Source organism: Octopus sinensis, linkage group LG2, assembly GCF_006345805.1.
Source record: "Octopus sinensis linkage group LG2, ASM634580v1, whole genome shotgun sequence".
NCBI classification, from domain to species: Eukaryota; Metazoa; Mollusca; class Cephalopoda; order Octopoda; family Octopodidae; genus Octopus; species Octopus sinensis.
Window position 1 is genome coordinate 38,934,304 of NC_042998.1, and position 10,408 is coordinate 38,944,711.

Below are 10,408 nucleotides of genomic sequence, written 5' to 3' on the forward strand. Positions count from 1 at the left end.
TGGGAGCCAACCAAATAGTTTAAAAGGGTAGCCATTAGTAAGAGAGCTCGTGAATATGCCTGCATACTCCGAGTACCGCAGTAGACTTTGTAAGCACTAAAAGAACCAAGAATGTAACAGAAACTCGATTCCCTGTTTAAAATATTTGTAGCTTTTATTCATCCTCATACTTTACCAAACCCTCAGTGGCCATTCTCCTCCACTGCAATCAAATGGAATTGGTTGTTTTGGACGAAAGGAATATTATAACTGGTTCTCTGGGTTTACTCACAGCGCTGCCAATTATGCGTATGCGAGAGAGAGAGGGAGGAAGATAGAGAGAGAAGAATCAGTATCGGCACTTATTTTGTAAACTCCAGATGGATGGAACCTTGTGTTAACCTCCACGGAATTTGAACTCAAATTATAAGTAATTAGTATAAATATTCACAAGCTATGGGTCCTACACACTAATGATTCGGCTAATCAACCTTGCCCCTCCTCCCACCGGTAAAATAATTGCACTAAATTAGCAACAGGATCAAGCAGTTTATTCCAATGCAGTATACACACACACACACATAAAGAGAGAAAAGAGAGAGAAAGCAAGATTGTGAAAGAGGGTCGTTGGAGGTGTTGATTATTGATTTGTTTAAATAGTTGCTTAATATCCAAATATTATGGTTAACAGATCTGGCGTTAGCCATATTATTTGCATAATACGCTGCTGCATCATGAATTAAGCATTTTTCAACTTTGCATTCAATAACCAAGTGTATAACTGTCATAAACCTGAACCGATAATCGAAACAAGATATTAATGTCCCCATCTGTGTGAGTGCAGACTTTAGCATACACATCAAACACACTTATATCTTAGAGACACTCGTGTAAATTTTTTGGCTCGTAATTAACTGAATACGGGTAAGAACTTACTGTATTGCTAAAATCCAAGATCAAAAAACCATAATACAATATTTACAAGAACTCGAGAAAATCAAATGCTGATTACCATTCCATAAAGTTGGATTAAACATTTACAAGTATATACAGAAAATATACTCAAGATTTCAGTTTTCTTCTTGTAAATATATCTGAGAAACTGAAAATATAATTCGATCTGTTAATTTGATGGGCAATTAAATGGTTTCGATTTTATCGGAGATGGAAATATTTGTGTTTGTGATGTACATAGCTTTAAAAAAGCCAAACTAGTGTGAATGTAATAAACACGACTGCAACAAGCAGTTGAAATTTAGCGAAAATCTAGGTTCCTCTTAGCTTACATTTTACTCTAACACACTCACTATAATACAGATAAAAATATTAGCCGTATAAATTTAGATCAGGAAAGTGATACAAAACATAGCTAACGGATTTATCTTTTAAATCTTTGAAATATTATATAATTACACGACGGAATATTTCAGGTTAGTATTTCGACGTGTTTTACTCAACTTCTAATAGAAAGCATGTTACTTTAAAACAAGTTTGTTGGTTTTCTTACCATCAGTTATAATCTGAACAGATAACATGTTCCATTTTATTTTAGTTGTATAATGTTATCGCTATAAAATAATTTAATAATCAAAATCTGGCTTAACTACACCTGGGGAAACATCTGGTGTATAAGAAGTATACAAAAACAAAATGAAATTAATTAAAACATTTTATATCAAAGTAGATAGAGATTTTCTTATCACATAGCTATATCATAACTGAAGGATGAAGAGGCTTATTGTAGAGATATGATCGGTTCTCAAGTGACATCTGGTATATTTTTATGCCAACTTAAGAAAATTATTTTTTCTTTATCTGTTAGTTTGCTGCAGATCCACCAGCCAATTTCCTGTTGATGTTTGATCGTTTTACAAAATTAAATATACAATGAATCAATAAGGCGGGTCACCCTGTTTTACCTTGGAAGTAGGGGCATATGAATATATGAAGGGGGACCAACTGCAGCGCAGAGAATGTACAGATATAACTCACAATTACGTAAGATTTATAGATACGAACATGTGGGAGGGGTGGGGGTCGAAATTATTGTAATATACAAATATACACACACATATATGTAGACATAGAATACCATAGACAGACAGACAGACAGACAGACAGATAGATAGATAGATAGATAGATGATAGATAGATAGATAGATAGATAGATAGATAGATAGATAGATAGATAGATAGATAGATAGATAGATAGATAGATTTTTGAGCAGAAATATGCAGCAAAAGTGAGAGGGAACAAAATATGTGAACCCAGTGAAAATAAAATATACTTTCATGTGCGCTGGTAATGTCGAATGATTTCGGAAGGAAAATATTTCCTTCATTCTTTGAGAAAACTTCTGTCGTTTGTTCCGGCAACTGTATCCACCTTTACATTTGTATCCATAGAATAATGTAATGAACGATGTAATATTAGTTTCACTTGGATCTAAATATGTATCTGTGTTGAAATTTAGCCTGAGGTCATTTTTGATCGAAGAGATACATGGTCAAATGGACATCACATCATTTGCATAAGTAAGGTGTGGTTTAAAGGCGATGATTGTATTTATATGCGCATACCGGAAATAGATTCAACATGTTTGCCTTGCACCACTGATATATTCGACGAAGGTTTCAGTGTCTTAATATCTCATCCCTTATTCTATGAATTTAGAACATTGTATCTTTATTAGTAAAGTTACATTGCTGTTTGCTTTATTTCCCGTGTATTCCGAGACTACGGAATTGTTTGACGTCAGTGAAATGAAAACGGCACAGAGAGGTCGATTGTCGCCGGACCATCGATTTAAATAATGTGTATGTTATAATTGTATAATTTGTCTATATTATTTCTAAATCAATTGCAAGGGGCCTGCGTGGAAAAACATTCCTTAAAGCCAGTAGTGTACCTGCTTCGCTTATAAGTTCAATTGCTGCCGAAGCCGTCTTTGCCTTTTAAATACCTGGGTCGATAAAATCGATAGCAACAATATAGTTTGGCGCAATTCAATGAATTGACCAAATTTTTGTCCCTTGTACTCATATTTAAGACTATAATCATTAATTAGTCGGTGATAACAACATTGGTGGATGACATTCACTCTAAATTTGATTAGAACTCTTAACCAACACTTTAGAATTACGATACTTACTGGATCTAGTGAGTTATATTTTTATCATCTAGTACTCAAGGCCCAAATTACAATTACAGTTACAAGTTCTTTTAAGAATGAAGTTCCAGACAAGTCCTTAGGGCGAAAAAGTATTAATTAATAACCAATATTATTCCATTCTGTCTGTAAAAGAAAACATAATCTTTAGAACTAATCCACTTTCGTTTTATTAGTTAAGCTGCAGGGTTAATATTATCGATTTATTCATGCTTTGTGTGGCCTTCAGGTTTGGAATGTGAATAATTCTTGCTTGAGGATAAATGTTCTAGAACGGTATCTTGCTGATAAAAGTTACTCAAACATTTTTATACTATTTCATTAGTCTTTGGTTGTTGGTTTTTTTTTCCGGTTTTTTTTTCTTCTATTTCCGTAAAATTTCTGTAAAACACCTGCTGGTTTAACCAACTAGATTATTAAGAATTTTGCTGGAACTGTCACCTTTTAGTATATTTCATTTAAACAGTAAACAGCAAGAATGCAACTCGGGTATTAACTTGTGCAAGTGTTAGAAATAATTATTTCCTCCTCCTGTTTCCTAGTGTATGGAGAATGGAAATAGTATAGCCACCAACACCGTCACGTTATAAAATTTCACTTCACTTTGCTATTTGTAAACATAAAAGTTAATCAAGTATAAGGCATATTAGAATATTTATGCATTTTAAGTAAAAATATTTTTGCAGTTGTACGTGGTTCATTTGACAGGAAGCTATATTTTTCTTGCTTCAAGAACTGAGTAAATTTACGAAGAATTTCAAATCAATAAATCAATGAATACAGATAGCTATCTTGATGATGTACAGAAAAATACATAACTTATTTAAACTTCTCTGATGTTATGTGAAGGTGAGAGGGTGCGTATGTGTATGAGGGGGATAACAATACTATTTGTACGATGCATAATTTAAGAATGGAAAATAGAAGATCGGAATCTGACTTCATAAGATTTTTGTATTAAACTGTTCATTTATTAGTAATTTGATGGAAACATGGAATACTTTTCCTTTGGAAATATTTTCTATAGATAAAACTTTATCCTGATTCATACTCTTTAAACTTTTCCATATCGTTTACCTAAATCGGTCATAAAATACGTGGTTCTTAGAGTGGGCGAAAATATTTTTTCTCTTCTACTAATTTTTCTCCATTGTGTATCCTTTCAAATTTTTTCCCATGCGTTACCCATTACAATTAGTCTTGGCCTAACAGCCCTTAATGTCAGTCTTCGTCAATTGTTTACTCTGTATGTCCACTCTGGTGTCGTTTGTGCGTTCGAAGCCCTCACTCTCCATAAATTTTATATTTTTAAAATTTCTGGATGCTGCTGTCTTATGATGTTTTCTTGTCTTGTCATGGAAAGCACGAAATAGGTAGAAATAAACAGTCGACAACTGAGGAGGAGTTAGACTCTTTTGCTATTTTGTCCCGTACTTATCTCTGTTTCTTAACGTATGTTTCACTCGCTGGTGATGTCCTGTACTTAATGTGTATTTTTAATTATGACCGCGTGTGTACCATCGGCGATTTTTTCCCTCCGTCTTCCCTTCCTTGGATCTTTCTTTTTCCTATGTTTCTGACGAAGAGCTCCGTTCGAAGCGTTTAATCCTCCTTCTTTCTTTCCTTTCCTGAGCGTCCAAAAACACTATACTTGTTCCACGTCCTCGCGTTGTTGTGTTTTCTCTTTGTGTTTTCATGTTTGGATTGACTATATATATATCCTTTCTAAAGTGATGTATAGATGTTGTATATTTAGAATAATAAGGTAGTCAGAATGTTGGATGATTATATATATATTTTATATTTACACTTTTAGCGCTTTCTTCCGTTATCGGATTTATCAAAAAGTGGTTTAAAGTTAGATTTCCTGGCCTTTATATATATAGAAAATTTGTGGGGTAAAGAGGCGTGGCTTTTATATTGGTATGGTCAGACTTGTTTGTTTAGTACTTAGTGACCTTTTAGGGTGAAGAAGGAAAAAAGAATTTTTGTATTGGAATTGGTCAAGGTTGTTTTTGACTTCAGTAAAAATTATAACTGTATTTCCATGTCTCGTTTCTGTATTCTTCTGTATTCATTAATGTGGGGGAGGTAAAGAGATGTGGTTTTTTGTATGAGTGAGGTTAAATTTTTGTAGTTATCAAGGTTCTTAATTGAAAAACCAGATGTTTTTTACTTTCTTCAGTAAAAATTATAATTGCATTTCCAGGTCTTGTTTTTTATTCTTTTGTATTCATTAAAGAATAGTTATATGCATGTGGTCAACTTTTTTCGTTGAAATTCTACGTTTTCGAAAGAGTGATTTTTTAGTTCACACATCAATTATACACACATGTATATATAAAAGCACACACACACACTCAATGAGATCTATATATGTACACGTTCATATTTGTGCACACATATATACACCACACGTACATAAGTACACATTATGTTTTTTTAATAATTAATATAATTAAAGGTTCATCTCTGTGGTTAAATGATTTGGGAAAAGTAGTAGCCACTACTCTTGATTTGTGTCCAAGTATTTGTCCTTCAGACTGCAAAATGGAATTTTAAAAAGCAATACACAAGGCTGTCACAATTATATTTCCGAATTCCTCTATTTATGGTTGGTTGTTTTGTTTTGGATATATTTTAAATCTCCAACCTAGAATTTTCTAAAGGAGAAAGAGAGACAAGTACAGAAGAGGGAAAGCAGCTGTTCTTATAGAATTCTGGAATCTGGAATGTTTTGCAAGGTTCAACAACAATGCGGTAAAAAAGTTTTAGCAATGGTTTGAGATCATCTTTAACATATACACAATCAAATTCATATAGAATTCTCAGAAGTGGAATTTCAAAAAATTATATAAATGTTAATTTTTGTTACTCTTACTCTTTTTACTCTTTTATTTGTTTCAGTCATTTGACTGCGGCCATGCTGGAGCACCGCCTTTAGTCGAGCAAATCGACCCCGGGACTTATTCTTTGTAAGCCCAGTACTTATTCTATCGGTCTCTTTTGCCGAACCGCTAAGTGACGGGGACGTAAACACACCAGCATCGGTTGTCAAGCAATGCTAGGGGACAAACACAGACACACAAACACATACACACACACACACACACACACACATATATATATATACGACAGGCTTTCAGTTTCCGTCTACCAAATCCACTCACAAGGCATTAGTCGGCCCGGGGCTATAGCAGAAGACACTTGCCCAAGATGCCACGCAGTGGGACTGAACCCGGAACCATGTGGTTGGTTAGCAAGCTACTTACCACACAGCCACTCGAGGACTTTTTTTGTGAAATATAGTTCTGTTATCTTTCGGAACTTTGAATTTTCCTTCACATATTTCCAAATGTTTCCCTTTTTTTAAGCGTTTAATTTTGGTGAGGACTTCTTTATGAAGTGTAGCTTCATTGTTTTTCGGGAGTTTTGGTCGTTTCTTAATCATTTGTCGAAGGGGTAGATCTTGAATTTTCCTTCTCCACATATTTCCAAATGCTTGCTCAATCGAATTTTCCGTAGCTCCTCTTTTCGGGTGTGTTGTCTGTATATTTTTGCGCGTTGGCAAAGGGAATTATTGGTTTCGCCAATATAATTCCCCTTGCATTTGGGCCAATGAATACAGCATATGAGGTTTTGTGTCTTGCAGTTCATATTTGCATTTACTTTGAATTAGAATCCACTCTCAAATTTTATGTGGGTGTCCCCGTCTATATATTTGTAGTTATTGTTGTTATTCCACATCTGCTGTCCCCACATTCCTTTACGGAGTATTCTGTTTCATTCTCAGGTGTGGATTTTGCTCTTGTAAGTTGTTTTTAAGGTTTCTTTCCTGGCGTTTACTATTTCACAAGTAGCTTTTGTCTGTCAGTTTTCTCATTTTGGGGTTCTGTAAGAGTATCGGTAGGTTTGAGTGTATAACGTGGAAAATATTGGTTATTCCCAAATTGTATGTTTTAATAAATGGAATTATATGTTTCTTCGTTTTTTTTTTCTTTTGGAGTCCTAAGATGTGTGATGTCTAATCTCATTGCTTTCGTGATTCCATTATTTATAAGTTTCAGAGAGTAATTTTGTTCTTATATATGTATCTACATGTATGTGTGTATATATATATATATATATATATATATATATATATATATATATATATATATATATATATATATATGTGTGTGTGTGTGTGTGTGTGTGTGTATGTGTGTGTGTATGTATATAAATATATATACCAGTGTGTATGTGTGTGTGTGTATGTATGTATATATGTATGTATCTATATACAGGTTGCAGTGAATAAACTGTCGTCTAAATTACGCTACAATGAAAGCAACACTGACATCTCATTTTAACAGATATATTTAGCAAAATTACATAAAATTATCTTGAAATACTAAAGAGTTAATTTATTCAATAAAATCGCCATTGGCTTCAACCACGGCCTCCAGATGACTTTGGAATCTCCTGCAAATCTTCTGGACAGTATCCTTGATAAAGTTGGTGAATGCTGTCATAATCCTTGCCTTCAGTTCATCTTTGGTGTTACAAGGAGTTCTGCTGGTCGCTCGCTCAACTGCGCCCCACACATAATAATCAAGGGAGTTGCAGTCTGGGAGTTAGATGGCCAGATATTCAGGGTGATGTGGTTGCAGAAATTTTCTGACAGCTATGTGTGACATGATGCAGAGTCCTGTTGCCAAACATAGGGTCTTCGAGCAGCGACCCTCTTGACCCAGTGCAACACTACCTCCTCCAGGCAGTTGATGTAGGCTTCCGTGTTGAGTCTGAGGCAGTGTGGAAAGATGAATGGAAGAATAATGTCGCCATCACTAGTGATCACGCCAAATACCATGATGTTGACTGGACGTTTGCTTTTTATCACTCTCGGTACATATACTCAGATCGCTTTGTCCTCAGATTACAGTATCCTCAGATTGAAACCCAAACACTCTGATATGTTCGTATTGCAGCTTTCGGTGTGTATGCCAAGCAGTACAGCATGTCATTTCCAAATTTTTGGTAGAGTGAATTGTGCCATGGTGTTGTTTTTCTCACAGACGGTGCCCAACTGACCCTACTCTATTGTGTAGTCAACAAAAACAAACAATTCGCATGCGTAAAATGAAAAATATAATATGGCGACAATTTACCAATCGCACTCTCTGTGTGTATACATGAGTGTGTGTGTGCGAGTGAGTCTGTCTGTCTGTGTATGTAGTTGGTGTGTTTACGTCCCCGTAAATTAGCGGTTCGGCAAAAGAGACCTATAGAATAAGTACCAGGCTTTTAAAAATAAGTCCGGGATCGATTTATTCGACTAGAATTGTTCGAGGCGTTGCCCCAGCATGGCCGCAGTCTAATGAATGAAACAAGTAAAAAATGAAAGATAAACCGTATCTTGTTAAGCATTTTATAAAGTGAGGAATCTCTTTAAAGATGGAAATAATTATCTCCGAAAGAAATCCATGAAGTGTTTTTTCTTTTTTTTCAAAGAACTTTAGTAATCGAGACAAAAAAGAGAAACATTTTCCTGTTTACAGCGTAACAACTGTTTCCAGGGAATTTTCCCTTGTGAAAACGTCTGGTAGAAGCCAATATTTTCAGTTTTAACAATGAAGAAAGTCACGTGTTGTTTACTGAAACATATACATACAGCAATCGTGTAGAAACTGTCTATATTTAGCATCATCGAAGATGGCTTTTGCTCTTTTTTAAAAAAAATTGAAGCAGAGCACAGGAATGCTATAATATTTAACTTGCCTTCTTATTGACATCTTCTCTCATTAAATCGAACTGGGAGTTGGATTTTTGATTGCAACTTATATGCGCTTAATTTTTGTTGCTTTGCTAATCCTGTTATTGTTCCAACAACTCATTTCATTTCAAACCGATGCTTACACATTATGTTAAAGTGTCTGTTTTTGTGTAATCTCCCCTTTTTTCTCTTATATTATAAACTTTCCTGATAACGTTGACATCTTATGATGGCTCCCATATATTTGCCATTCAATTCTAGATCTTTTTATGTGTTTCATATGACTTTGTTTTGATTCTTCCTCCAATGTCGAAATCAAGGCCCGATATAGAAACCCGTTTTCTCTTTACTCGGACACATTGAAATTGGTAAATCTTGACCTAATCGATCACATTTTTTAATGGTCCAAAATAGATTCAGTTTTAATAGCGTGTGAATTAGAACTCAACTGCCTATATCATTAGCTGCCGATGAAATTCCAACTTAGGATTGAAACTAGTTTAAGTAAATTTCGGCATGTAAGCCGGCATGCAGTATGCGCCGAGGCGAAGTTTTAGTTTCTAATATTACTGGCATACAAGCTGAGAGTACTGTATGGCAAGCGGTCCCAAGAATAATTTCAGGTTAAGGAATATGAAACGACTTCAACGGAATCTTGGCAAATTATGAATTTACAGTGAAGCATGTGTGTTTATTTTCGAAATCAAGGGAAAATCGACAGAATTTCGATGACGTGAAGTGACGAACTTTGCATGTAAAACTGAAATGTGGACTGACCTGTTGCTGTATTGAAGTAATATTAAGGTTATTAAATTATTAGTTGAATGAATGAAAATAAACTTGCTTAATTACTGAATTAGTGTCTGTATTTCAATAAATTGTAATAAATAAATCCTTATTAATAGTTTATCGTAATGACAATTAAAACGAAGCTGAAAAGCGATTACAAAGATCTTTAAAACAGACAACCGGCCTTTGTAGACAGGCGTCTCTGTTATTCTGAATAGTTGCCCCCCCCCCCCTAATTACGAATGGCTGCCATACCAAGATGTCGCAACCACAACGAAAGCGTATAAAATAAGAAATTGAGTTCAAGTTGTACAATAGGCCAAAGAATACAACAACAGTGCTGCTGCCAGGCAGGTCTTGATCAACGAAAAACAATCGGAGAGAAATAGTTTGAAAAAGTTCATAAGAAAGAAACTAGAATTGGAAGCAGTGATATTAAAATAGTGAAAAGACCCAAAAAACAAAATGGTTCGGGGATGACAAGGTCTCTCATCTGTCTTCGGGCACTGAAATGGGCTGATGATATCAAATAGCTGTCCCGTAGACTTTAACGCAAGAATGGGTTTGTGTTCAAGGTTTATAAATTGAGAGAATTTGGTCCTGAGACAGAAAACCTGAAGAAGAATCTCGAGGAAAAAATAACCAAGTTCCAGAGTTTCATAATACAGGCAAAAAATAGACGCGAACAGAATCTCAGTCAGATTGGAAGAAACCC